Below are 26,215 nucleotides of genomic sequence, written 5' to 3' on the forward strand. Positions count from 1 at the left end.
CTCAAGAAATGTAGGTCCTCCTCATCCTCTTCTTCCTTCTTTTTGTCTCACCTGCCCCCATTTTTCTTCTTATTTTTATATTTCTGTCCTATTTCAGGAGGAGAATAATGAGACAATGAGAATGAATTGTACATTTTATCATTATACAAAATAATATAAAATAAAAATGAGTCCTGGATAAAGTGGTATTTCTGATCAGTTGGGAAAAGGGTGGCTCATTCAGGAAAGATTATGAGTATTCGTTTAGACAAGATTGGGAGATCCTTGCCAAATACAGTTTTCAAAACTAAATTCCATATAGGGAAATTTAAAAGAACATTCTATAATGCTGTGTCCTAGAAATCCTTATTAAGCCAGATACCTTAGAACCAATGACTCAAAGATGTAACCTTCCAAATAATCACAAATCACTTGCACACACACATTGACAGCACAAACACAGACATACAAACACACAGATACACAGACACCACACATAGGCACACACACGGACACACCCACATATGCACAGGTTACAGCAAACTTATAAAAACGTAGTGTTGGGAAGAGGTCCTGACACACGTGAAGTGTTAGCTTCTATTATCATCATCATTTCTATTACTATTAAAAGGTAGATGAAAAAATTCTTTAAGTCATTTATTTATAACATACAAGCCAAATTAATACTTGTATTACTTTTCACCATTGGATATTGATGTCCTTGATCTCAATTTTTTTTTAATTAGATTGTTTTTTAAGTCAAAAGTCATAATAGTAAAATATAGGAAGAGACCCAATTCTTTCTAACCATATTAAATTTAACAAAATTTGAGTTTTTGTAGAATTACATATAATTTGTTACAGCATCTTAATTATCAATTACTCATACTTAAAAATTATGGATTTGACAGTGTGCATAATTCTCTATGTTTGAAATGGTATAAATAATAATAGCTGCATGTCCAGATTTAAGTATAAAGCAATTACTGAAAATGCTAAAGGTTCTCAAAAGCTCAGAAACAACAGAAGGAGAACCAGTGAATCACCCAAGTAGGGATTAGTGAACGTTTGTTATGCTCACACCAAAAAGACAGTTGGCAAACTGGGAGCTCTCCAGCCAAACAGTGGGTGAGGCTCAGGGGTGTGTTGTTATAATGCAGCTTATCTAGTGAGGAAGTGGTGACTGTATTCTTCACAGTGACTGGTTATAATGTTAGAATTTTCCTAAATGATAGGTTATTGGTCAGAGGTGACCTCATAGCAACCTCAGGAAGCAGTTTAAGTTTCGCTCATGATTCCAGAGGCAGAAACAAGGAGTGAAGTTGCTCTCGCAAAAACAGAATTAAGCTTTGCCTGTGTGACTGCACTGGTTTTGTCTGCTCGGGGAGTTGTCAGGGCTGGTCTCCATTTGTTTCAGATTTTTTAACTGGGGCATGCACATTCACACTGCAGAGCCATCCCTGAGATGATGAAATTGCTTTTCTCCTAAAAGTAATGGGAAACCCTGGAGAATCCACACTTTGAATTTATTCCTTGATCAATGACAAGTACTAAAGTTCATGAGGTTTGCAGCATTTATAAATGGAAGATGCATTTTAGCAGGAGGAGGTGTCTAATGCTTTCTTTTGTTAATGTATGGCAAACGAGGTGCATTCATTTGTAGAGATGAATCTGTAGAAGAATTTTGGGACTTGTGCCAGTTATTCATTCCTAGTTTCTTTGAATTACTATGTTTCAGGCTCTTCTATGGACTACAGAGATCCAGTGATACATTTCCTACCATCCTGTAGTTTATCTTCTTGTGGGAAAAGCTCACCACTGACCACCTCAAAACAAAACAGAAACAATTGTCTACTGTCAGACAGTGATGATGGGGAGGAGGGAAATTAAGCAGAAGGATGGAAATAGTGATAGTGGTGAGTGAGAAGTCTGCTCTTTCAAATGAAGTATCCATGGAAGCCTTCCTGGAAGAGGTGGTCATTCAAAATTAAGCCATGAAGTAAATACAGCAATAGTCTCAGATTCTCTTAGACCTACCATCTTTAACTTTTCTGATTTTTCCCATAAACGCTTTCTTCACTTTTTTTATACTTTCTAACTACTATTTCCTTTTCATGTTTCCTGCAAAATATGGGTTTAAGAGAACTAATTTTAGTAAGTTGTCTATGTAGTCACCATAATCTAGCATGTGGTTTTACAGACTCTTGGGGCAGCAGCTTGTTTTTTTGTTTTTCACCGAAGAAAAAGTATGCCATTAGCAGTGCAGGCACACAGGTGCACAGCACACACACTCTCTCATGTCCCAGAGCCTTCGTTTCTGGAAAAGAATGAAATATGAGCTAAAGTAGTCCTTCCATCCAAAGGAACGGCAGAATCTAACAAAATTATTTTTGAAAAAGTTCCATTTTGTAGAATTAAATTTGTAAAGTGTTTGTAATGACTCAATCTGCTCTAATTTACGCTCTGCTGCTTCTTCGCCCAGGTCACGCCTGCCATTTCCTTAACGAACAGAACCTGTGATGCCATTTAGCACGTGTTCTGTTGAGCCAAGTGCCTGACTTCACCTTGATTTCAAGAAGTGGACGACTACTTTGCCCTTAACTACGAAAGAAGACCGATGGGTGCCATGCCTGCCTGTCTCTCCTTTTCTGTCTCAGTTGAGGAAATACTGAAATGTGAAGGAGAGTATGTTTGTCTTTTCCAAGCACCAGAGCACCCCATGCGCCACTGGTGGCCAGACAGCGATGCTAGTCCTCACAGCTGGGAAGACAGTGGACGCCAGTGTCGCTGCCCTTCTGTCCCAGATCGGCCTGCTCCAAACTCTAGTCAAAGATGAGACACTAAAAACTGTTTCTCTCTCGAGACTGGATGGGGAATACTAAAAGGTTCCAGAAATTTTTGAAAAAGCTCTTATTTTGACTGCTCAACTTGCTTTATAAATCTCACTTCTCTCACGTCAGGAACCAGGTTGTTGACAATAAAATCCTCTTGGTCCCAGCATAATTGATCAAGGAAAGTTCTGGACTTTGAGCGCACATTTGCAGATCGAATAGAATCCGGGTCTCCCACCTCAGTGACATTCGTTTCAACATCTGCGTGGACCAGCTGGTAACAGTTAGTTTGTTTCCTATCACTTTTGATTTTGAATTGAGCTTGTTAATAAGGATGGATGGACAGCAGGTGTGGCAGTTTCTGAACAGCTATTGGGATGTAATTGCTTCGGGCTATTGTTTGAAGCGGTTTCCATTTGTACGTTGTTCTGGTTGCAGCTGTCAATAGCAGGCGAGCTAGGAATGCACATCTATTCCGTTCAGGCTGCACTTGCAAATCTAAATTGATCCTGAAAGGCATCCATATCTGGCAAGTTAAGCAAAAATGTTAATAGTGAAAGCACAGCTCATAAGAGCTGAACTGGTGAAAAAACAAAAATCTCAATCTTTTCAGGAGTTTTGAGGATGTACCTTCACATTCATAGGCCAACTGCTTACTGGTAAATTTTTAAATCTCAAATTTTCACTACTTTTTGCAGTAAATCAGACTAAAATATCATCTAGATTAATAATTCATTTTAGAACATCCCTCTTAAAACTTTAAAAAATTGCTTTGTGTAATTCAACTAAGCAACCAAATCCGTGCAGGGTCCTGAGAGCCTTCAAGGTACAGAGTGGAGAAGGACTGCTTTGGAGGTGCTTGCACCTGGCTTTGAACTCCAGCCACCGCGTCACCTTTGTTTGTGACCTTGAACAACTCACTCACTCAGCTCCTCTGAGTTGCTATTTCCATATCTGTAAAAGTAAAGCAGGGATCAGCGTTTGTGATGCTGTTTTATGAGACGGTGCTTGTGAAGTGAAGGCGTATTGAACACTTACCTGGCGGCAGGTAAGCACATGCATCTCTAGCACCTCACATGTCTTTCGTTTAATCCTCACAAAATCCATGATTCAGAGGCTGTGCTTCTATGCCATCTTGCAGGTAAGGATGTAGAGACAGGCTTATGGAGCCTTACGGTCTTTCCTGCCGTAGAGGCGGGACGTGGGGACCTGCCTGATCCAAGCTCAGCTGCTACGTTCAGTGCGGGCCATGGAACGCGGTGCTCCATTAAGGGTCTGTTTTATGAAACACGTAAAGCAGCATTTACTACTTTTGTTGGAAATGGCAATTTCTAATCTCCATTTTTGCAGAATGTTGGTGTCAGTGAACTAGATGAATGTGTTTACCACCAGATTGTATAGCATTACCTTCAACCAGCTTGTAAAAAACATAGATTAGTGAATTAAAACGTTTGTATACTTTTTACATTTTCATCCACATTTTTCCCCTTTGGCACTTTCTAGAAAATGCTGGAGAAAGGTAACAGAGGATGGGGTAAACAAATAACTAATAAACCAGGATTACCTGAAAGTATTAGGAACAGATTGATATATTTAAGCCATAGCATGAACCTGTGGTTGTAATTTGACTTTATTTGAGCATTATTTACTCACGTTCCCCCCCCATAATCAAGATGTTTTTAGTTTATGAAGTGACATTAAACATGCCAGCACTTCACCAAGTTAGGCAAAATGTCGTGAGTCCTGGAAACCCGGGTAGTCAGCTCTCTGAAGAGGACGTTGGGCCCCTGATTGTCTGCATTTCTGCTGGAAGACATGGGGTCAAACCCGACCTCACTTGGGACACCTGGGGTATTTTCCTGAGTGATTTTTAAGTTTCAGCTTGTGCTGGTCTCTCAAAAATGGACATTGGAAAGCGGGATTTATTTAGGGTTTTAAAGAATACAATTTTATTTAATCAAGACAGACCATGATGAAGCTTGTTTCGGAATTGGGTGGGTGCTACAGACTGAATTTTGTGCCCCTTGTCAGTTAGTATGCAGAAATCCTAAGCTGATGGTGTTGGTAGGTGGGGCTTGGAGGAGGTGATAGGGCGTGAGCTGAGCGCAGAGCCCTCGTGATGGCGTGCTTAGCGCTTTTATAAAAGAGAAGCCCATGCACCCGCAGCCCTTCCACCACAGAGGGCTCGGGAAGACGGGTCTCCCCAGGACTCAGCCGCGCTGGCACCTCCGCCCTGGACTTCCAGCCCCCAGAACGGTGAGAAATCAGCATCTCTTGCACAGTAAGCCCCCGTTCCGTGGCCCTGGGGAAGCAGCCGGGGCAGCCTAAGACAGAGAGGCCTCGACTGTGGAGACGTGTGACTTCCTCCACGGCGGGCCTTCTCCCCTGTGATGGTCACTGTGGGCTCCTCGGGCCCCAGGAGAGGGGAGGGGTTCCCGGTGGTGTCTCGTGGGGAGAGGCCTGGCCAGGGCTCAGCCTTGGGACTCAGCCTTGGGGCTCCAGCACTTTGTACAGAAAACACCGTTGGAGTCAGTTCTCTGCTTTCCCTGGTAGGGCCTGTGACGTACACCCATCCCTTGGTGATGATGCCTGTGATAGATTTTGCCCACAGCCGCCCACTTCCCTGTCCTGGGCCCTTTACCTCAAAGGGAGGAACAGGCCTGTAGCTGCTCGGGCAGATATGAGGTTTCAGTCCTTTCTCTCTCACCACCTGTTCTAAATAGTGGCTGGTGAGCAAGACTCCCTGGTGAGGACATGCCTGGATCCAGCCAGTTCTCGCCACCTCGGCTCCACCAACCAGTGCAAACAGGCCGCTGCCTGGAGGGCTGCAGCCGCCTCCTCAGGCGGCTCCCTCCCGCCCGTCTCTTCTCCACCAGGCGGTTTTAAAAGCAAGTCCAACTGTGTCTTTCCCCAGCTCAGAGCCTTGGGAAGTCCCCGTCCCCTTACCAGAAAACATCCTGAGCGAGGTCCCAGGCCTCCCCTCCTCCTTATCACCTGCAGCTGTGACCAGGACTAGCCTGGGAGCCCTTAAATACAGTGACGCCAATTACTGAGCGCAGGTGGATGAAATCCACATCCTTGGTAAAGGGCTCTGCAGATTGGTCCTTAACAGCCCGCAGGAGATTCAACTATAACCCCTCGGGGCCCCCCCTCACTCCCTTGATTTTTGCCTGCCCATCTTGAGATGAAGTTGAAGACCTTTCTTCCTCTTTATTCCTAATATCAAAAACATACTTTCATAAGCAAAAACCTTAACGTAAGTCAACAATGATTTAGTACTATTACGTATTTCGTGGTTGTGTTCACTAGTTGCCTCAATATCATATTTATAGGAAAGTGGCCTGCCCGGCTCAGGAGTCCACCTAGACCAGGTGCTGACTTGTCTTCCTCAGCTTTCTCTCCTTGTGCTGGACCTGTTGGAAGAAAACAGGTCTCTTGCTTTAGAAGCCCCCCACCCCGTGGGTTTGTCTGTGATGCTTTATAATTAGATTTGGCTTCGAACTCCTGGCAGCAACCCTGGGTTGCTCGTGCTGAGTGACACTGGGGTCCAGTGGACCTTGGAGCATTTGGTTCAGCAGGTGTCTTCCTGGTTTCTCCACCACGTACCCCTTATTTTTTTGCATCCTGAAATCAGCATCTCATTGTAGGGAGACCCTCGGAGAGCGCAACTGGTACCCAGATCTGCCCCTGAATTTGGGGCTCCCCTGAGTGAAACAGGTGCCTACTGGCTTCTTCTGCATATACCTGATTTTCCTGTTAAACTGGAAAGTTTTCAACAGATATAATATGTCTATTGGAAATCTTGGATCTGAGGTCAAGAGACTGAGTAGAGTTCTAGGTTAAACTAAATGTGGAAATCAGGGAAGTCCAGCTCTTAGTGTTTCATCTTATCTGTCACAGAATTGATGGGCAATCATTTCCATGCTATCAATTTAAAATAAAATCATGTCCAAAAACAACATAGCAGAGAAAATACTCAAAGTGCCCCTACCACGAAACACCTAGAAATGTCAGTTAAAATGTAACAAGTCTCTCAAATGCAAAACTAAACTTGGAATAAACAGGGAACTCTCCAAGGGCAAAAATTAAACAGGGAGCAAAACATACACTGTAACTTTTTTCCCTGAAGCTTCAGCTACCTCGTGGGAATGTGCTGCCCTTGGTGACGCCAGGGTTTGGCTTTCAGTGGCCGGAAAGAGCACAAATGAATGACGTGGAGACAAGTACATGGGGAATGAAAGCTACACCAGTGCTGTGGCTCGGGTCACTAGAGAGAATGACCTCAGGAAAAGGACCAGGTATGTGCTAACCGACAGAAAAACTTGTCGATTCTGCATGTAAAAAAAACTGTCTTATAAACAAAACACTGTCTCATGTAGGGTTTGTATTCAAATTTTTACTGATGTTTTTGGTTCAGAAAACCTCAAGTCAAGACATATAGGTTGAATCTGGGTCTGAGATGCCCCTAGGAGCACATCACAGAAGTCCATTCACATTCCCCCCAGTGAGATGAAGTTTCATTGCAGGCCATTTAGGCTTTCATTCTGGTAAACCACCAAAATTGTAAAAATGAATACAGTCCTGGAAAATCCAAAAAACTTAGTCGTCAGAATATAGTTTAAAGGACACACTTAAAATAGAAAATACAAACTGAACAAATTACTAGAAAGAAGATTAAAATAAAAGATGAGGCTAATAAACAGAACCAACTCTGACTTCTGGGTATAAAAGTGTGACAGGAAATAGAGATGGACTTCAGTTACTGGAAATAGGTCTGAATGGCAGGCTAGAAATCAAATGGTTCTGGCTACAGTGTATCTAGATTGAGGCAAATAATGTAAATAAAATCAACAGGCATCCATAACCTCAGTGGCGTTTCCTGGGTGCAGGAACCAAGCGCAGCCTCAGCTCCTAGAGGAAAGCTGTCTTCATGGAGTGTGTGACCCGCACATGTGTGCAGCCCCGTGACCCTGAGCTCAGAGACTCAAATTCTGGAGAAGGGCCCAGCCTGACCCACACCTGGCCATCATTCCAGAAGGAACACCATTTGGGGAAAGAATCCTGCTTGGTGTGGGAGATTCATGGAACTGGATGGAAGTTTCTTTTTCCTGGAGGTAAAATAGAACAACATAATTTGATATTTGTACATACTGAAAAAGGATCAACACAAACCTAGTTAACATCTATCACTGTACAGTTAGTTTTTTCTTGTGATGAGAACTTTAAGATCTACTCCCAGCAACTTTGAAATATGTGACGGTATTAACAATTTTAACTACAGGCACTAAGCTGGACATCATATCCCCACAGATTATTCATCTATAACTAAAAGGCGAAAACTTGCAACGACCTGCTCATAGAAAGCTTCTGCACAAAGTCAGCTTTCTCCTCAAAAAGATAAAAGGTGAGACTGAAAGATAACCAAGTAAGACAAGGAGGTACAGAAATGTCTTGGGTAGGAAATACAGATGGACTTCCATGTCTGGAGATACTACAAGGCAGAAAAAAATCTCTAATAGCTCAACCCTCCGTTCTCCCCTCACACCTAGTGCAGCCCCTTGGCCGCCTCTTACCGAGAACAGCACCTCGGCTTCAGCAGAGACCCTAGGCTTTCCCCTCCTACACAGCAGAGCCCCTCCTCTGTCTCCTTGTCCGTAGCTCAGCCCTGGGCATCAGCTATCCCTTCATACAATGAGCATCTCCTCCACTGTCTATTAATACCTAGAGCAGCAACTTCGCTTCTCATACCTATAGCAGACCCTCCACCGTCTCCTCACACATAGGCCAGGCCTTTGGCTTCCTCCTGCTACATGGAGCATCTTCTGCCATCTACTCTTACCTACAGCGGGCCCTGGGTTTCCTCCTCATAGCTTACTGTTAAATCTTCTAGAGTTGGATACACCCACAGTAGTCTGTCCACTTGTTAGAAAACTTTGGTCAGAATTTATACTTCAGAATCACTCTGACGGTGCATACTGTATGCTGTCTTTTTGAGTAATGCTAAACAAAGACAAATTTTCTGGCATTAGTTATGTATTAAAAACCACACAAATCATACTGCTAAATGTTTATGAGCCACTAAGGGAGGCTATTGTGACTCAGTCTCTTGTTATCATACTCATGATACCATCTTAATATTCTTTTGTTCTGAAATAATTTGGTCACTAGAGAGGGGTGTTGGGGTCTCCAGTTATAATAGTGAACATGTCAATTTCTTCTTTTGGTTCTAATGGTTTTTGCTTTGTGTATTTTGGTCATTGGGTGCGTAGGTGTTTGGAAATGTTAGTTCTGGGAGAGTTGATCTCTTCACAATTATATAAAGTCCCCCTTTTTCCCCTGATAATTTTCTTGACTCTATAACTTGTGTTCCTGAAATTACTATGGATATTTCCACTTTCTTTTTACTAGTGTTAGTGTAAATCTTTCTTCATCCCTTTACTTTTAAGCTACCAAGTCTTTGTATTTATAGTTTTCTTTTTTAACATCCTAAAAGGATATTTATTAAAACAGCTTTTGCTGATTTAAAAAATAACAAATGCATATCTTAAAATTATTTGTAAAATAGAGATGTTTAAAAAGAAAATGGCAAATTTCATTGAGAATAACCACTGAAATTTTGTGGTGTTTTTGTTTGACATTTTTTTCTTTCATTAAATTTAACTTTTTGAGTTATAACTTACATATAACATTGTTAGTTTCAGGTATACAATGTAATGATTTGATATTTGTACAGATCATGAAATGACCACTTCAGTAAGTCTAGTTAACATCCATCACCACACGTATAAGCTACAAATTTTTTTTTTTTGATGAGAAATCTTAAGATCTACTTTCTTAGCAATTTTAAAATATGCAATACAGTATTTCAAGTTAGTGGGGTTTTTTCCCCTTCAGATAAACATCCAGAATTGGAATTACTGGTTCATCTGGTTGTTAGACTAATTTTTTGAAGAATCTCCCATACTGCTTCCACAGTGACTGCATCAGTTAACGTTCTCACTAACAGTGTGTAAGTGCTCCCTTTTCTTCACATCCTCACCAACATTTACTTCTTTTTGGTAATAGCCATCCTAACAGGCCTGGGGTGGTATCTCATTGTGGTTCTGATTTTCATTTCCCTGATGATGAGCGATGTTGAGCATATTTTCATGTACCTGTTGGCCATCTGTATGTCTTCTTTGGAAAAATGTCTATCCAGGTCCTCTACACATTTTTAAAATTGGGTTTGGGTTTTTTGCTATTGAGTTATGGGTTCTTTATATACTTCAGATATTAACCCCTTATCAGTTAAGATTTGCAAATATTTTCTCCTGTTCAGTAGGTTGCCTTTTCATGTTAGTTTTCTTTTCTGTGCAGAAGATTTTTAGCTTGTAGTCCACTTGATTTTGCTTTTATTGCTTTTGCCTTTGGAGTAAGAGTCAAAAAATCATTGCCAAGACCTACGTCAGGGAGCTTACTGCTTATGTTTCCTTCTAGGAGTTTTACAGCTTGAGGTCTTATGTTCGGGTCTTCAATTCATTTTGAGTTAATGTTTGTGTATAGTGTAAGATAGTGGTCCAGTTACATTCTTTTGCATGTGGCTGTCCAGTTTTCCCAACACCGTTTGTTTTTATTATATTTGATTTATAATATTACATTGGTTTCAGGTATACAACATAGTGATTCAGTATTTTTATAGGTTATTCACCATTTAAAGTTATTAAAAATATTGCCTCTATTCCCTGTGTTGTATAATATATCTTTACAGCTTATTTTATACCTAGTAGTTTGTACCTCTTAATCTCCTACCCCTAGCTTGCCCCTCTCCCATCTCACTTCCCACTGGTAACCACCAGTTCTCTACATCTGTGAGACTGTTTCTGTCTTGGTAAATTTATTCATTTGTTAGATTACACATAAGTGATAACATACAGTATTTGTCTTTCTGTTTGACTTATTTCACTAGTACTCTTCAGGTCCATCCCAGCTCATACAATTCAATATCAAAAGAATTAATAACCCAATTAAAAAATGGGCAGAAGACCTGAATAGACACTTTTCCAAAGAAGACATACAGATGGCCAACAGGCACATGAAAATATGCTCAACATTACTAGTCATCAGGGAAATGCAAACCAACACCATTTATTGAGGAGACCCATCCTTCCCCGTTGGACATTCTTGACCCCGCTGTGTAAATTAATTGACCATGTCAGCATTAGTTCTCTTCTGGGCTCTTTATTCTGTTACATGGATCTTCTGTGCAAAAGAATTTTAAATCATGTAGCTATTCTATCTTCAAGGAGGTTGATTATTAACTCTCCTTAAGTGTGGGTTGCTTTTATTGACTTTTAAAGAGAAGAGAATGGAAAGGAGGAAAAAACTTTAAGTGGAAAACCTGACAAACACGACCTCAGCCAGGTGATCCAAGTCAGCACCAACAGTGATAAGTCATGTTGACAGCATGTACCCTTGATATTTTGTGATGAAAATGGTGCTTTACCTCTGGTCCTTCTCCCAAAATCTTTATTCAGTCTAATCATGAGAAAGATATTAGAAAAACTCCATTTGAATGACAGTCTACCAAGTACCTGACCAGAGCTGTTCAAAATGTCAAGGTCATCAAAAACCCCGAAAAGCTGAAAGTGTCTCAGCCAAGAGGAGCCTAAGGAGATTTGACCACTGAATGTAACAGGGTACCCTTTATGGGATCCTGGAACAGAAAAAGGACATTAGGGAAAAACTGAAATAGGAATAAAATATGGATGTTAGCAAAGAATAATAATGTATCAGCTTGGTTCCCTAGTTGTGATAAATGTACCAAAATGTAACATGTTTTCAATAACAGGACCTGAACCTGGAATACCTGGGAACTCTCCATGGTATCTTCAGATTCTTTCAGTAAACCTAAAACTATTCAGATATAAAATTTTCTTTAAAAGTATGGACCATATAAGTTCTTAATAGACAGGGAACACCTCTGTGTAAATACACCTGAGACCGTGTCCTGTGAATTAATCTATATCAACACTAAAAGCTTTGCTGGACACTTAGGGGTCGTTAAATTATGCATCACCAGAGGTGAACGATGCCTTATTTTTGGTTCCCCTGACAGAGCAGGGGTGTGAACAGTAGACCGCAGGCAGCGGGAACCGACCATTCATGATGTGTCTTCTGTTGTGCTTTGAATCTTGGGAAGATGCTTAGTGTCTTTAAGGGATGCAGCCCTAACACATGGGCACACAGCAGAGGATGAACGGTATCAGCACTAACCTCGGAGCAGGATGGGTCTTCAGAACGACCCCCTCCCGATGCCCGTAAAGTATAGTCAATTACTTTTATAATTGCTCCCCCACTAATGTCGATGTCCTGATGGAATCAAAACCATTACACTTCTCTTTCATCTGTTCTTACATCCAATGAAGGCAGAGGGTAGAGGTATTTATTGGCTCTAAGAAACTCTCTGCAAATTAAAAGTATCTTGATAATGAGATAAAAGATTCCCCTAAATCTAAGCTGCTGTGGTTTGTTTTTGTCAGTTTACAATTGATCGGAAGGGAGGAAGGTCTGGTTGTTCAAATCTTGTCTTCAAGGCACTGAGAAATCTTCCTGCCATTTCACATCACTGCTTTTTTGGCGGAATGGTGAAATTAAAGGGTCAGCTCCTTCAAAATCAAAGCTGTTGGACATTCTCTGCTACTGAAGAGCAAAATAGTAGGTGCCACTTGTGTAGACACAGGACTCAGTGATAAATATGTGCATTTAGTGGGCTGTACGTCTTGACTCCACTGATTCCATGTGCAATGGAGTTAACTGTGAAAAGGGACCATTTCAGGAGGGATTTAAAACTTGGCAAATTATGAACATATCTAGCTGTATCTCAAGGTTTTAAAAGATATGTTTCTTTTAACTTGTATTGCATTCAGGGAAGTTTAATTGTATGCTTTGTCAGAATCTCAGTCAAAATGAAGTGCTATCATTTATAAATATCTTCAATCATACAAGAGTATTTAAGGTGATATTTCAGTTCATTTTGACTGGATCCACAGCTGATTCTGAATGCCTCTTGCAAACTCGAATGCAGATAGGAGAGGGGAAGATTGGCTGTCATTCCAGATTCCTTCCTGTTTAAAAAAAAAAAAATGCTAATTAAAGCAGTGGGTCAGATCTTGCAGTGTCAGATGTGCTGTTTCTTTCCTTGGGACAATAATGTGCTGCTGGCTGCTACATCAGTACAGTTCTGACAGCTGCCAGGAAAGGGCAGAAAAACTACACGCTGACAAGATTTCCACTTGCTGAGTCTTAGAAGGTCTGAGGCGCATGAGCATGTTGCTGATGAGAGTGGGTCTGCAGTAGAATCCAGTGCTCTTCGTTGTTACGTAGCTCAGTGCGTGACCAATACTTTAAACATCCTGTGGCTCTTAACTTCCTAACTGGGGGTGATAGGAAGGATGAGTGTGCATTCTGAAAGGAGGAACATGATTTGCATTCACCTTTTCTTGAGTAAAACATTTCCCACTGATCTTATATTGGATTTTTTTCCATTTTCAGTCTTGTTTTCGCACAATGTATAGATTCTAATGTCATTGTACACTGATACTATTTTTCGAGTAATGATACTATTCTACAAGACTTTTTCCCCCCTTTGAGCTTCCTAATATATCTCGAGGGGTTTTTCATTGACCTTTAAGATATTTGCTTTCATACTTTCAGAATTATAAGCAATAGAACCATCACAAAAGCTTAAGACACTTAGGAGAAATCTTACTTTCGCAGATGCCTATGAATTCTTATGGTTCAAGTTCATTGTTCAAAATGAATTTACTTAGACAATTACAAATTACCAAGACCTTGTTTTAATTAACAAATTATTTTGCAGATACTCATTTATTACATATTAAGCGTGATTTTTACACTTTGAATAAGACATGATTTGTCTGAATTGGTGCTAACAGTGGTGGCAACCACAATCCATTTTATGACAGTCCTTGTACTGTTGGTGCATTTTGCGGGCACAGAGAGATTAGGCTTTGTGCGAGAATAAGCCAAGTCTGAGAAAACAGCACAGAGCAAAATATAAGACTGACTCCGCCCCCAGCACAACTATGGGTTCCACCATCCTGACTGGGGAGCACTCTGGGCTATGTTCCCCCGGGTCATTAATGACCAGTTTTCAACTCACCTTAATTTTCTCAGGCTGTTTCTCCATTTACTTATGTGCCTCATACCTCAGTTTTTACATATGATATAAGATAGTGGTCCAGTTTCATTTTTGCATGTGGCTGTCCAGTTTTCCCACCGCCATTTCTCTGTGAAAAATCCATTTTTCCAATTGTCTTCAATTTCTTTCATTAATGTGTTGTGATTTTCAGTGTACAGGTCATTCACCTCCCTCGTTAAATTTATTTCTAGATACTCTTCCTGATGCAGTTGTAACTGGAATTGTTTCTTAATTTCTTTCCAATAGTTCATTACTAGTGTTTGGGAATGCAACAGGCTTTTGCATATTGATTTTTGTATTCCGCAGCTTTACTGAATTTTATTTCAATGGTTTTGGGAGTATTTAGGGATTTCTATATATAATATGTCATCTGCAAATTGTAGCAATCTTACTTCTTTCTTTCCAGCTTGGATGCCTTTTTTTCTTAATTGCACTAGCTAGGACTTCCAATACTATGTTTAATAAAAGTGGAGATGGTGGGCATCCTTGCCTTGTTCCTGATCAGCTTTAAGCATTTCACTGAGTATGAGGTTAGCTGTGGGCTTGTTATATGCGGCCTTTTATTATATGAGGTATACATATAATTGTTATATATATACACACATTGTTGAGAGTTTTTGTCATGTGTGTTGAGTTTTGTCAAATGCTTTTTCTGCATCTATTAAGATCATATTTTTACCATTCATTTTGTTAATGTGGTATATCACATTGATTTGGGGATATTGACCCATATTTGCATCCCTGGGATAAATCACACTTGATCATGGTGTATAATCCTCTTAATGTGCTATTGAATTCAGTTTGCTAATATTTTGTTGAGGATTTTTGCATCTATGTTTATCACAGAGACTGGCCTGTAATTTTCTTCTTTGTATCCTTGTCTGATTTTGGCATTAGAGTAAAGCTGGCCTCGTAAAATGAGTGTTTCCTCCTGTTTTATATAGTTTTTGGAAGAGTTTGATAAAAACTGGTATATATTCTTCCACGTTTGGTAGAATTCACCAGTGAAGCCTTCTGTTCTCAGACTTTGGGGAGGTTTTTGATTACTGATTCCATCTTCTTCCTAGTAATAAATCTATTCAGATTTTCCACTTCATTATTCAGTCTTGGAAGGTTGTAGGTTTCTAGAAATTTACCCATTTCTTCTAGGCTGTCCAATTTGTTGATGTATAATTGTTCATAGTAGTCTCTTAAGATCCTTCGTATTTCTGTGGTATCATTTGTAATGTCTCCTCTTTTTTTCTGATTTTATCTGAGCCCTCATTTTTATGGTGCATCTAGCTACCTAAGAGTCTGTCAATTTTATCTTTTTGGAGAATCAGCTCTTAATCTAAGAGTCAAAAGAGCAATAAGTTTCTATTTCATTTTCTGTTCTGATCTTCATTTACCTCATAGGTAAATTCATTTACTCTGCTTAATACACAGTTTTGTTTGCAGATATGATTTTTTATGGATTTAGTATTTCAACACTGTAAATATCAACTCAATGCCTAATATTTTCAAATGACTTAATAACTAAAAATATTTATGTAATTTGAACTGTTTTCAGAGTCCATGAGCCAGAACTAGTTATCTTTTAAAGTGCTGTCAAGAGGGGTGGAGGATGTCAGGGGACACACCTGGTGTGCATTGTCATGGCCACACTGATGTCAAAGGTTTGGACAAACTGAGGTGTCCTAACTTTTATGACATGCACACACAAAAACGTGCACACATGACAGTCCATGCAGTTGGTCAACAAACTCTAAGCAAAATACCATAAAAAATAAACATATAATAGGAGTAAATTAATATATAGGATGTCATTAATATTCTAACAAATCCTTCCATAAAATAAATCACATTTGGAAAGTTTAAAATTATGAATGATTGTAAATAATGCAATTTCTGAACTTATCGTTTGGGTCCCTTTTAGTCTCAAACTTTCATTTACATTCCAGCCATTCACATGGAAATGCCAAGCACTCAGTACCATTTTTGCAATGTGAATGTTCAGCTTTATTCTGATTTCTTCTATATTCCCTATTCTCTAGTCATCCTGGAATATCCACTGTTAATGTGCTCCATAGAGACTCATCTCCATGTACTTAAGGGTTTTTCTCTGCCTGAAGGTTTAGAATCCTGACCAGTTTCTCCCTTTCGTTCAAATAGAGACAGAGACTCTTCCAGAACATACCTCCTTCAAGTCCATCTTAAATAACACCACCTCTTTGAAAACGTAATTCTGTATACAGTATATTCTTCCTTAGATCACTCATCTTCATTTGATTTTTCCAATTATTTCTTATTCTACTTGACCCTATAAAGTAAACTTTGGGGTGATACAGCACAGGTTCAAAATGTAAAAAATACAGGAAGAAATGCAGCAAAAACCCTTACCATCCATGTTCTCTTAGCAGAATTTCTCTTTTCCAGATGGAACTGATGTTTTCAGTAGCAGTTATCTCCTATCCTTTCACATGCATTTTATGCATATCTAAGCAATAAATATATAAAACTTAATCTTTTCTTTTTATGCAAATGGTAGCATTCTTAACTTTGCTCTTCTTTAACTTAACAAGGAATATTAGAAAATATTCTATCAATACCTAACTAGGTTATTCACACTTTTGTGTTTGTGAAGAGTTTTATCTACCACCTATCACTTCTTTTCTAGTCTCTTGATAACCAGCATTTGGATCATTTCTGATAACTTTCTAGCTCAATACTGCAATGAAAATCTTTCTAAATAGATCACTGAATCCCAGAAGTAAAATTACAGGCTCAAATTGTATTGGCATTTGCTGCTAATGTCTTTAGAAAATGTATTTTATTCAATTTGAATAAATCATGTTTATGATGAAAATTCAAAAGAAGTAAGAAAGGCATAAAAACATAATTCTGCTTCATAACCTATTCCAGCAACCACTCAGTTTTCCTCTCTAGAGATAATCGATATGAGGTTATTATATCCTTTCAGAGAGATTGTATATATAGAGAGCAGAGTTTAATCTTATTTGGGCATATTTGCATTTTCTTCTATATTCCATGGAAATCAGAATGCTCTTACCAAGAAGTTGACTAACAAAATAACACCAAGTTTCAGGGTAACCACTGAAATTCAGTGTCAGACACTGTCCAAAGATCTCTGATCAAAGTAATGATCCTATAATTTCCAGTTGTCATTGGAAGGAAATATAGTTTTGGATGCAAGTCACTGCCATGTTCCTGGCCAAAGATTTTTGATCTTATTCCAGTTTGGAGTAAGTTGCCCTCTGCATTTCACCCATGGTAATCATCAGAATTTCCTTCACCACCATCTTGGTTTTCTCTTTGCCTCCTTCCTGTATTTTCTGTTTTCTGTGAACCTTGTATATTTCTTTCTTGATTTATGCCCTTGTTTTGGTGAAGCACATCCTCAGGTAGCTTTTGACAAAAAAATGTATGAGGAATAAGGTTTTGTTTTTAAAATAAAAAATAATGGTGCCTTTATTCCTCATTTGAGTAATAATTTGGGAATAGAATTCTAAGTTTAAAATTACCCGTCATTGTATGAAATCATTTCAGTGTTTTCTAGCTTCTAATGTTGCTATTGAGAAATCTTAAGATGTTCTAATTACTATCTTTTAAATAAGAGTAGAGGTGTCGTAGTGTGGGGTGTGTAGTCTTATCCATTGAATTGTTGCTTGAGTGGGCCCTTTTGACTTAGAAAATGATTCTTCATTCTTGGGATTCTTTTTGGATTATCGATTCCCTCCCCCTTCTCTTAAATTTTTCTCAGAAACTTCCAATATCATTCATATGTTGGACTCTTAGGTTTGGACCTTCAAGTTTCCTATCTTTGGTGCTATCCATGTTTTTCTACTTTCTAGAAGAGTTCATCTGTATTTTTCAATTTTTCTATTGAGGTTTTATTATAACTGAGATATTTATCAAAAGCCTTTTTCAGCATGTTTTTTATGAGAAGCACTGTCATTGTCTCATGTATACAGTAACTTCTATTACTCTGGGAATCTTAACGATAGTATATTTGAATGTTTTCCTCCTTGTGTAATCTCCGAGTTGTTTACTAGTTTTCTGATTTCTAAAACCTCTTATTTCATGTCATAGACTTTCCTCAGATATCAGGCTGTTGATTATCTGTTTATAAATGAAAACAATGTAATAAACTCTTTGGAAGTTCTGAGAAGATGGGATTTGTCAATATTGAGCTTGATCTCAAGATGATCTAGTGGCTAGAACGTTTGTTGTGGAGCATACAACCTTCTGTCTGCATCTTTCTTTTTGCTTAGCTCAGGTGCTTCATAAAAGGGTCATCAAATCTCTTCCCAAAAGGTAGGGATCCATCTAACAGTGCTCTGCGAACCCAGTTTTGAAAGACTGCTTGGGGGCAGCCTCCAGTGAGCGGGGTGGACCTACTTCTATTGTTTGGAGAATGAGAGCTATGCCCTCAACTGTATCTGATGTTTCCCAGTCCTGAGAACCCATTACCCTCCACCCAGGATAAAACCTGCAGGCTTCTGAGTGAACTGGAGGAAGGACAGTCACCTGAGAGCCTGGAGATGAGGAAAACAATCTGGGGATTGAATTGCTTCTCAAGAAGATTCCATGCACTTATATTAAGGCTCTCCAGAGAAACAGAACAACAAGATGTGTGTAAATAGAAGTAGAGATTACTTACAAAGAATTGGCTCACCATATGGAAGCTGAGAAGTCCCAAGATATGCAGTAAGGAAATAGAGTCAGGGAGCCCATGGTTTAGTTCGTTCCTAAGGCCAGCAGCCTCAAGACCCAGAAAGGGCGGATGTTTTGGTTTGAGTCCCCAGGCAGGAGAGGAGCCCATGTCTCAGTTCAAAAAGGCACCCGGGCAGGAGGAATCCCCTTACTCAGGGGACAGTCTTCTTGTTCTACTCAGACCTTCACCTTAGTGGAGCGGTACCACCCCTGTTATGGAAGGTGATCAACTTTACTCAGTCTACTGATTGGAATGTTCACTGCATCCAGAGACACCCTCATAGACACATTTGGAATCATATTTGACCAAATGTTCTGGGACCCGGTGGCCAGCCAAGGTGACACATAAAATTAACCACCCTAGTTCACCTCTTTCGTTTAGTCCTTCATCCCCGATTCCAGCAGTGCGGGTGCTGCTCCTGAGCTGCTCAGGGGAGTCTGCATTTAAATCGGGGTGGTTTTGTTTTCCTCACCATAGGCTTATAGGTGCCTCGTTGGGTCTGCTAAGCGAGTTTCTCTTTGTCCATCTAGTTTCCAGATTTAATATTGGCTTAAGGCTTTCTGCTCTTCTGTTCCCATCTTTGAGGATTTCGATTTTTATTTTAAATGGCTTTAGTACGGAGGATTTGGGAAGAGAATTTTTAAATACAGTGAATCTGTTTCCACTGTCTTAACCCATTATTGTCCTTTACTTAATAAAATACAGTAAGTTGCTTATTCAAAGTACTAAGTATATAAGTTGTAATAATATCTATGCTGAGTTTTCTCAGTAGATATTTGACTAATAGAATCTCATTTGTGTGCATATATTCATTAACCCAAATACATTTGAATTTTGTGTACCCACATCCATATATAAATATTAATGTGTTTGAATGTATGTATGTATGTGTAATATGGGATAATATCCCTTTATGTTTGTTGGTAGGCATTTTTGCCATCATTCCCTCGGAAGGCTGAAATGCTGTAAAAGTATGTTTGAGGAGTTACCAATTTTTAAAAATCCTATAAAGAAAGGATGTTAGGTCTTTTCAATTAGAATTGGTAAGTCTTAGGATGTACTATAATCCTTCAATTGTTAGGTGAATTATTGCACAGTTCTCTCAAATGTCTACTGAAATGTCTAATTTTATCTAAACAGACTATAAGGTATCTTGTTAGGCAAGAAAAGGTTTGTAGCCTAAGTATAGTAGCAGCAACATGTCCTCTGAAATTGTAGGTTTGTGGTTGTTTGAAACATAACTGTTGCAGTGTTGGTCTTTGGTAAGCATTTTGTGCTTTCAGGCACTGTGGCCTAATAAAAGCCTTCTCTGTCTTCCTGTGGTTAAGCTTCTGTGGGCTGTAGGATCATAAGATTAAAAATTCTGTGTAAGCACACACGGAATTTCCTGTACTTCTAGGTGTTAACTTACTAACTTCAGATTTCCTTTCCCCAAATCAGATTTAGATGTCTTGCAAGGCTCGTTGTTCTCATCTGCCTTAGTTTTGAGGGCCCTTGCTTGTGTTTCTTGTACAAAGTATTTCTGATGGTGACTCCTTTTTTGGAATTAGTTGATTATAGACTCTTATTCTGAATCCCTTGACTACTGTCAAAACACATTTGTGTCAAGGTTTTAATCCCTGTCATAATTTGAGAAGCCTTGATTAGTTCACTTTGAAGACTTTCTTTTCATAATGAGAGCATATCTTAGCATCTTGACCTTTCAGATCACTCATCTCGAGACTAATATATCAGAACTTTTTTTTAATGAATATGCAGTTGGGATTACTTCTATTTATACTCAGAAACACTTCTGGTAACTTATTTTTCTTGTTAGTTTTTACATTCGGATGGTAAAAGATAATTACTTACAATTTTATTATTGATACATCAGGATTTATTTTGTAAATGTATAAAATGTAAGGCTTTATGTATTTGAGAATACAGACTAAGTTATGAAGCATAATAGAGTTAATGCTCATGAACTCAACATACAATTTGAGAAGTAACATATTAGCAATCTCATGTAAGCTACTGTGTACTCCTCCGAAAACCCATGCTCCTGCCTGACCTAGAGGGGAAACCACTCTCCTGGATTCTGTTTCTTTCCTTTGTTCTTTAGTTTTATCGAAGTATGTATTCCTACACATCATATTGTTTAGTTTTGTACTTTTGACCTTATATAAATAGCATTATGCTATGTGTAGTCTTAAATTTTTTTTTCCACTCCATGCCATCCTTGTGAGATTTAGCTCCTTTCTCTATATAGCTGTAGTTCATTTACTTCCACTGCTGTATAATATTCTATCATGTGAATATGCCATATTTTATTTATCCATTTCCTGTTAATAGATGTTTCCACTGTTTACAGTCTCTGGCTGTTACCAACAGCGTTGCTGTGAGCATTCCTGAGCTTATTTTGCTGTGCTTGTGTGTGACCTTTCTCTGGGAGTGCGCTGCATTGCTAGGGAATATGTGTGCATGTTCAAGTTTGAAATGACTCCACATTATTTTCCAGAGTGTTTTCAACTTCTACACCAATAGCTTTTAAGAATTTCAACTGGTTCTTTTTTCTCACCTATAGTGAGTATGGTCATACTTTACTATTCTTGCCAAATTAGTCATTGTAAAAAGTGTATTACTGTTATCTTATTTTGAACTTTCCATTATAAGAAAAGTTAAACATACTTTCATGTATTATTTTGTAAATATTTGGGTATTTTGCCTTCTATTTTTGGTCTTTCATACTGCTATATGTACATTCCTTATATCTTCTAGTTAGTATGTCTTTGAAAATGTGAAAATATATTTTCCCAATTATTAGCTCATGTTTTCACTTTTTTGTCTCTTTGGGTTAAGAGGGGATCTTTAATGTATTTTAATATTTCAATCTTCTGTATTATGGTTAGTGCATTTGGGGTGCTATTATAGAACTTTTTCTGTTCTCAATGGTCATGACAAATACTCTTTTTACTCCTATGAAAGGGAAGTTTTGAATACTTTATATATCCTTTTAATCTCTGTGACGGTGATTTTTGAAATGGTTTAAAATTGATACCCAGTTGAATGCTCTAACATGGATAACTACCAGTCCTGACACCAATTATATTATAGCCCACCCTTTACTGAGCCCCATAGTGCCCCGTCGTAGTCTTCGTGGACAAGTTTTGGTGTAGTCTGTTCTGTTTTCAGTGTTTCTCTTCTGCTATACCGTCTTCATGGCTATAGATTCAAAGTGTCTTGATATGTTAGAAAATGTTTTCTCCAGCATCCACACTCTTCAGAAGTGTCTTTGCTGTTCGTGAATATTTACCCTTCTACCTAAACTTTCATATGAGCTAGCTGAGTTCTTTGAAAGTTCATTTGAGATTTTCATGGAAATATATTGAATCTATAAATTAGAAAAATGACTGTCCTGTATTCTTATTAAAATATTATGTCTTTCCTTTAAGTCTACTTTAATATAATTCCATAAAATGTTGGCATAGTCTATGTGACAGTTTACTATATACTTTTGAGAATATTTCAGAGGTACATTGTTTTCTTTTGTAAATGGTATTGCTTTCTAAAAAATTCTGACATTTTATAAGAAAGTACTTTTATTCATATTGTATTCTGTCAGTTTTACTAAATCGGAGTTTAATTATAATTTTTAGATTATTTTTGTGATTTTTAAATTCTTCCCTAATTTTTATATTATTTTACAATTTAGTGGAATTGTTCACGTTATTTATTAAATTTCCCTTAAACCCAATTAGAAATGAGTTTAAAGATTTGATTTTAAATGCATATTTTGCTTAACTTATCCTTTTATTAAATTGTGGTCAGAATTATAATTTCTGTTAGAGAAAAACCAAATTGATTATATACATTCTTCTCCTGAGACCTGTAGTTCTTGTCTCTTGGGAGAATGGGTTATGATTTATGGAAAAACAACAGAAAACCTTAATCTTCTATATGCTTCAAAACAAAAACATAGGAAATTCTGTATTAAAAGACATTTTGAATTAAGTCGTGATCAGGAGAAAAGATCCATGACCATGAGCAGGCATTATATGAGCTTTCTATAGCAAGCATATCTCAGTACTTTAAGTGTTATCAAATGTTGAATATCTATTTAAAAATTAAAATTTAATTAAATTAAATTTAACAAAAGGGAGATGAGAGGCAGGACAAAAGCAAATGGCAATTATGAGGCTATGACATCTTGGGATATCTATTTTTCCTTCTCGCCTATGAATGTTAAGCCCTTTACATGTATGCAAAATGATTTTGGATTCTGTTTATTTCATATAGCATTACTTCATACATTTTCCCTTTTTCCATCAAACAACTTTTATTAAAATAATTTAGGTCACTTTCTAGATTTCAATCTTAAAAGCATACCATAAATTAATTTCCACTTTTATTCACCTAGAATTTCCACTATTTAATTGATTTGATATTGAATATATTTATATAGAGAGTTTTTACTTCATTTCAGATAATTCCAGAAATGTGATTTTATTTTGTGTACTGGCCAATTGTTTCTCAATCTTGTAATGAATGAGATGCACACCATTTATGAATAAGTGACTGTCTTATACACTTTCTAGCATGTTTGCAGCCTTTTAAAAAGTCTAGAGTTGCATTTACTCACACTGAGGTGCATTCACTTACTACAGGATTTTCAATTTTGAGAATACAGTTATTCTGAATTTCACCCTCACTACACCTTCATACACATTTTATTGCTCTCCCTAAAATAAATGTTCTTACCCTGACTAACCTATAAGGTTGGGATGGTAGTTTCTAAGTTCCCTCTCTCCTTTGTATAGTTGTTGACGTCCTATAAGATCTAGACACCCTGGACCTTCCTCCCAGATGGATTCCTTCAAATTACAACAGTATATTTAACCTGTACTTAAAACTGCTTATCACATGCCAGACACTATTCTCAGGGCTTCTCAAATATTAACACATAATTCTCATAGTGTCTCTATGATGTAGGTTTCATTATCATCTGTTTTATAAATTAATGTGTAATTTAAGGAACTTGAAGCACGGAGACAGAGGATGGAAGTTACATGCTCATGACCACACAGGTTGTCTAGGGCACACCCGAAATATGGACCTGAGTCTCGTCTAAGTCTGGGTTCCTAACCAATAGACTCCCCCTTATAATAACTAAGACTTATCAGTGTTCTTTCAACAGGCATTGTGCTAAGAGTTTTTCCTATTGATTGTGACTAGGAGTTAAGAGACTATTACACTCTGTTTTCCAAAACTTTTAGATGGAAGAAGTTGGATCCAGAGGGGCTATGAATCACTCTGAGGATGATGGAGCCTGGATTAGAAGCCAGGGCTCTAACTCCGTGAAATGCATCTGTAAACTCTGCATGACACTCCTTTTAATGCCTGGAATCATGGAGGCAACTGGCAGGGTGCCATTTTTCTTCTGATGCTGAGATGATTTTTGGTGGAACTCACAAAATAGATCACATTTTTGAGCACCTTCTTCTTCTGAAATGACCAAGATGCCCACGACACTGCTCTCACACCCCTGTTTATGGATTCCTCCAGGTGCAGGCATGATCCACAGTGAGAGATCCAAAGTGAGTCACTTTGTGTTGTTTGTCACATATTCCAAATGACCAAGTCTTGTCTTCCTGAATTAAAGCCTTCTAAGAGTGCTTGAGACATAGTAGATAATGGTTAATTTTTGCTGACAAGTAAGGTAAATGTTTTGTTACTGTCATTATTTTTAGTGTCAGCCCTAAGCAGGATTACGGTATTAAACAGACTATCTAAAAATATAAATGCTGTAGATTGAATGTGCCCCACCCCCTACAAATTCAGATCTTGATTCCCAATGCTCATGGATTGCATTAGGAGGTGGCGGATGCCAACATTGCTGCTGGTTTTCTGTATACGGGATGCTATGGACAGACTGTTTTGTGTCCCCCAAGGGGGAGCAGAATATACCACCCCAAAATGTGCTATTTTGGCATTCGGACTCTTTTGAGCCAAAAGCAGTTGAGACCCAGCAGACTCAGGAAAAGCTTTTTACCTCTCCTTTAACTGCCAAAAAGAACTTAGATCTGGGGCCTGTACTGTGAAGTAGAGCTGTTACCAGAGATAACTTTTTACATCAGAGAGACCTGTCTGCATGGCAGGGCAAATATTTGTTTACCAAAATCTCTCGTCAGCTCTCATAAACTGTCTTCCTCCCCTTTGAAGCCCCAGGTGCCTGCCCCATTCTCATTAGCTCAGGATGGTATATAAGCCTCACTTTTTCTGGGAGTCCCATATTTTTCTGGGGCTTCTGTACATGTGGTACTTTTCTTCCTGCTAATCTGTCTTATGTCCATCTAATTACTATTCCAGCCAAACAGCCCAGAAGCGGAGAAGAGACAGGTCTAGTGACCTGTGGAGGTCTCTCCACTGACCAGATGCTGCCGACGTGCGGGGCAGGGGCTGCAGCTGAGAGACCCTGGAACCTCTTGAGAAGAGTCGGCAGAAGGTAAGAATTCTTACCACACCCTCTCCCAGGTTTCTGCTTGCAGGGGCTGCTGGAAGTAAGAGTGGTGAGTCTTTTTTTTTTTTCCCCTTAATTTAGATTATTTGTGTGGAGTAGTGCCTTGGGTATAGCGACTCTGGTAAAGATTTGTTATGAATACTCTTGTTTTCTATTGATCCCTTTCTTCCCAGAGACGGTCATTGTTTTCCTTTATTGCTGTCCTTTGTGTCCTTTGTCATAGGAGGGTGAGCCGTAGGGTAGAATGCAGGTCCCATACACTTTTGTTCAAGTCAGCCTCAAACACTGGTGAGTTCACTGCTCTCCATGGGCCCACGTCTGTTTACAAAGACTTTGCTGTAGGTCCCTGTGTAAAAACCAGGGACCTTTCATCTTGTTCTATGTCCTGACAGCTTGGCTTTGTGACCAGTGAAAGATTCTCTGGTTTCCACCAGCCGGAAGGTGCAAGTACCTGCCTGCATTTGGTGCCCAGTTAAATAGGCTGGGGTTCCTGACACGAAGTCACAAGCAGCAGTCTTTGTCCGACTGTGCCCACTCTCAAGGGAGTTTGTCACAAGGGATCCCAGGCCCAAACGGGCCTTTGTCCTTCTCAACCTTTGTATTGTCAGAGTTGTAGAAGTCTCATTGCAGTAGCACCTGCCTGGCGTTGCAGGTTAGTGAATCTGTGACTGGAGGTGTCTTGCTTTCTTGTGGGAAACCAGACACCGTTTTCACTATACTGTCATTACCGTCTGTGCCAGTGAAGGTCTGTCTTTGAGGCTCACCCTGGGAGTGAACTTCTGGGTCTTGGCAGGCTGCCTCTCTTGGGGCCCTTTGGGTGTCCATGGTTAAGCCATGAATAGGCTTATTGGTTTGAGCCACTATTGAGACAGACTAACATAAGATCCTATTCATCAGTGGCCAGACAATGGAGCCTTCGAATTGGAAAAACTTATATATTTGAAAAAAAATAGAGTGCCCTTAACCTAAACAGTTGTCTTATTGGTAGCTGTGGA

General features: G+C 38.9%; 1 long non-coding RNA gene across 1 annotated transcript; it reads right to left on the minus strand.

Annotated features, from left to right (window-relative positions):
• Positions 1–1,488: 1,488 nt before the first annotated feature.
• LOC309655276 lies at positions 1,489–26,215 on the minus strand. Its single transcript, XR_014260743.1, has 2 exons — positions 3,849–26,215; positions 1,489–3,764 (listed from the first exon to the last, which is right to left on the minus strand). It is a non-coding gene; the product is annotated as an uncharacterized lncRNA (long non-coding RNA).

The sequence above is a fragment of the Balaenoptera physalus genome (assembly GCF_965194825.1).
Source record: "Balaenoptera physalus genome assembly, chromosome: 2".
Taxonomy (NCBI): Eukaryota; Metazoa; Chordata; class Mammalia; order Artiodactyla; family Balaenopteridae; genus Balaenoptera; species Balaenoptera physalus.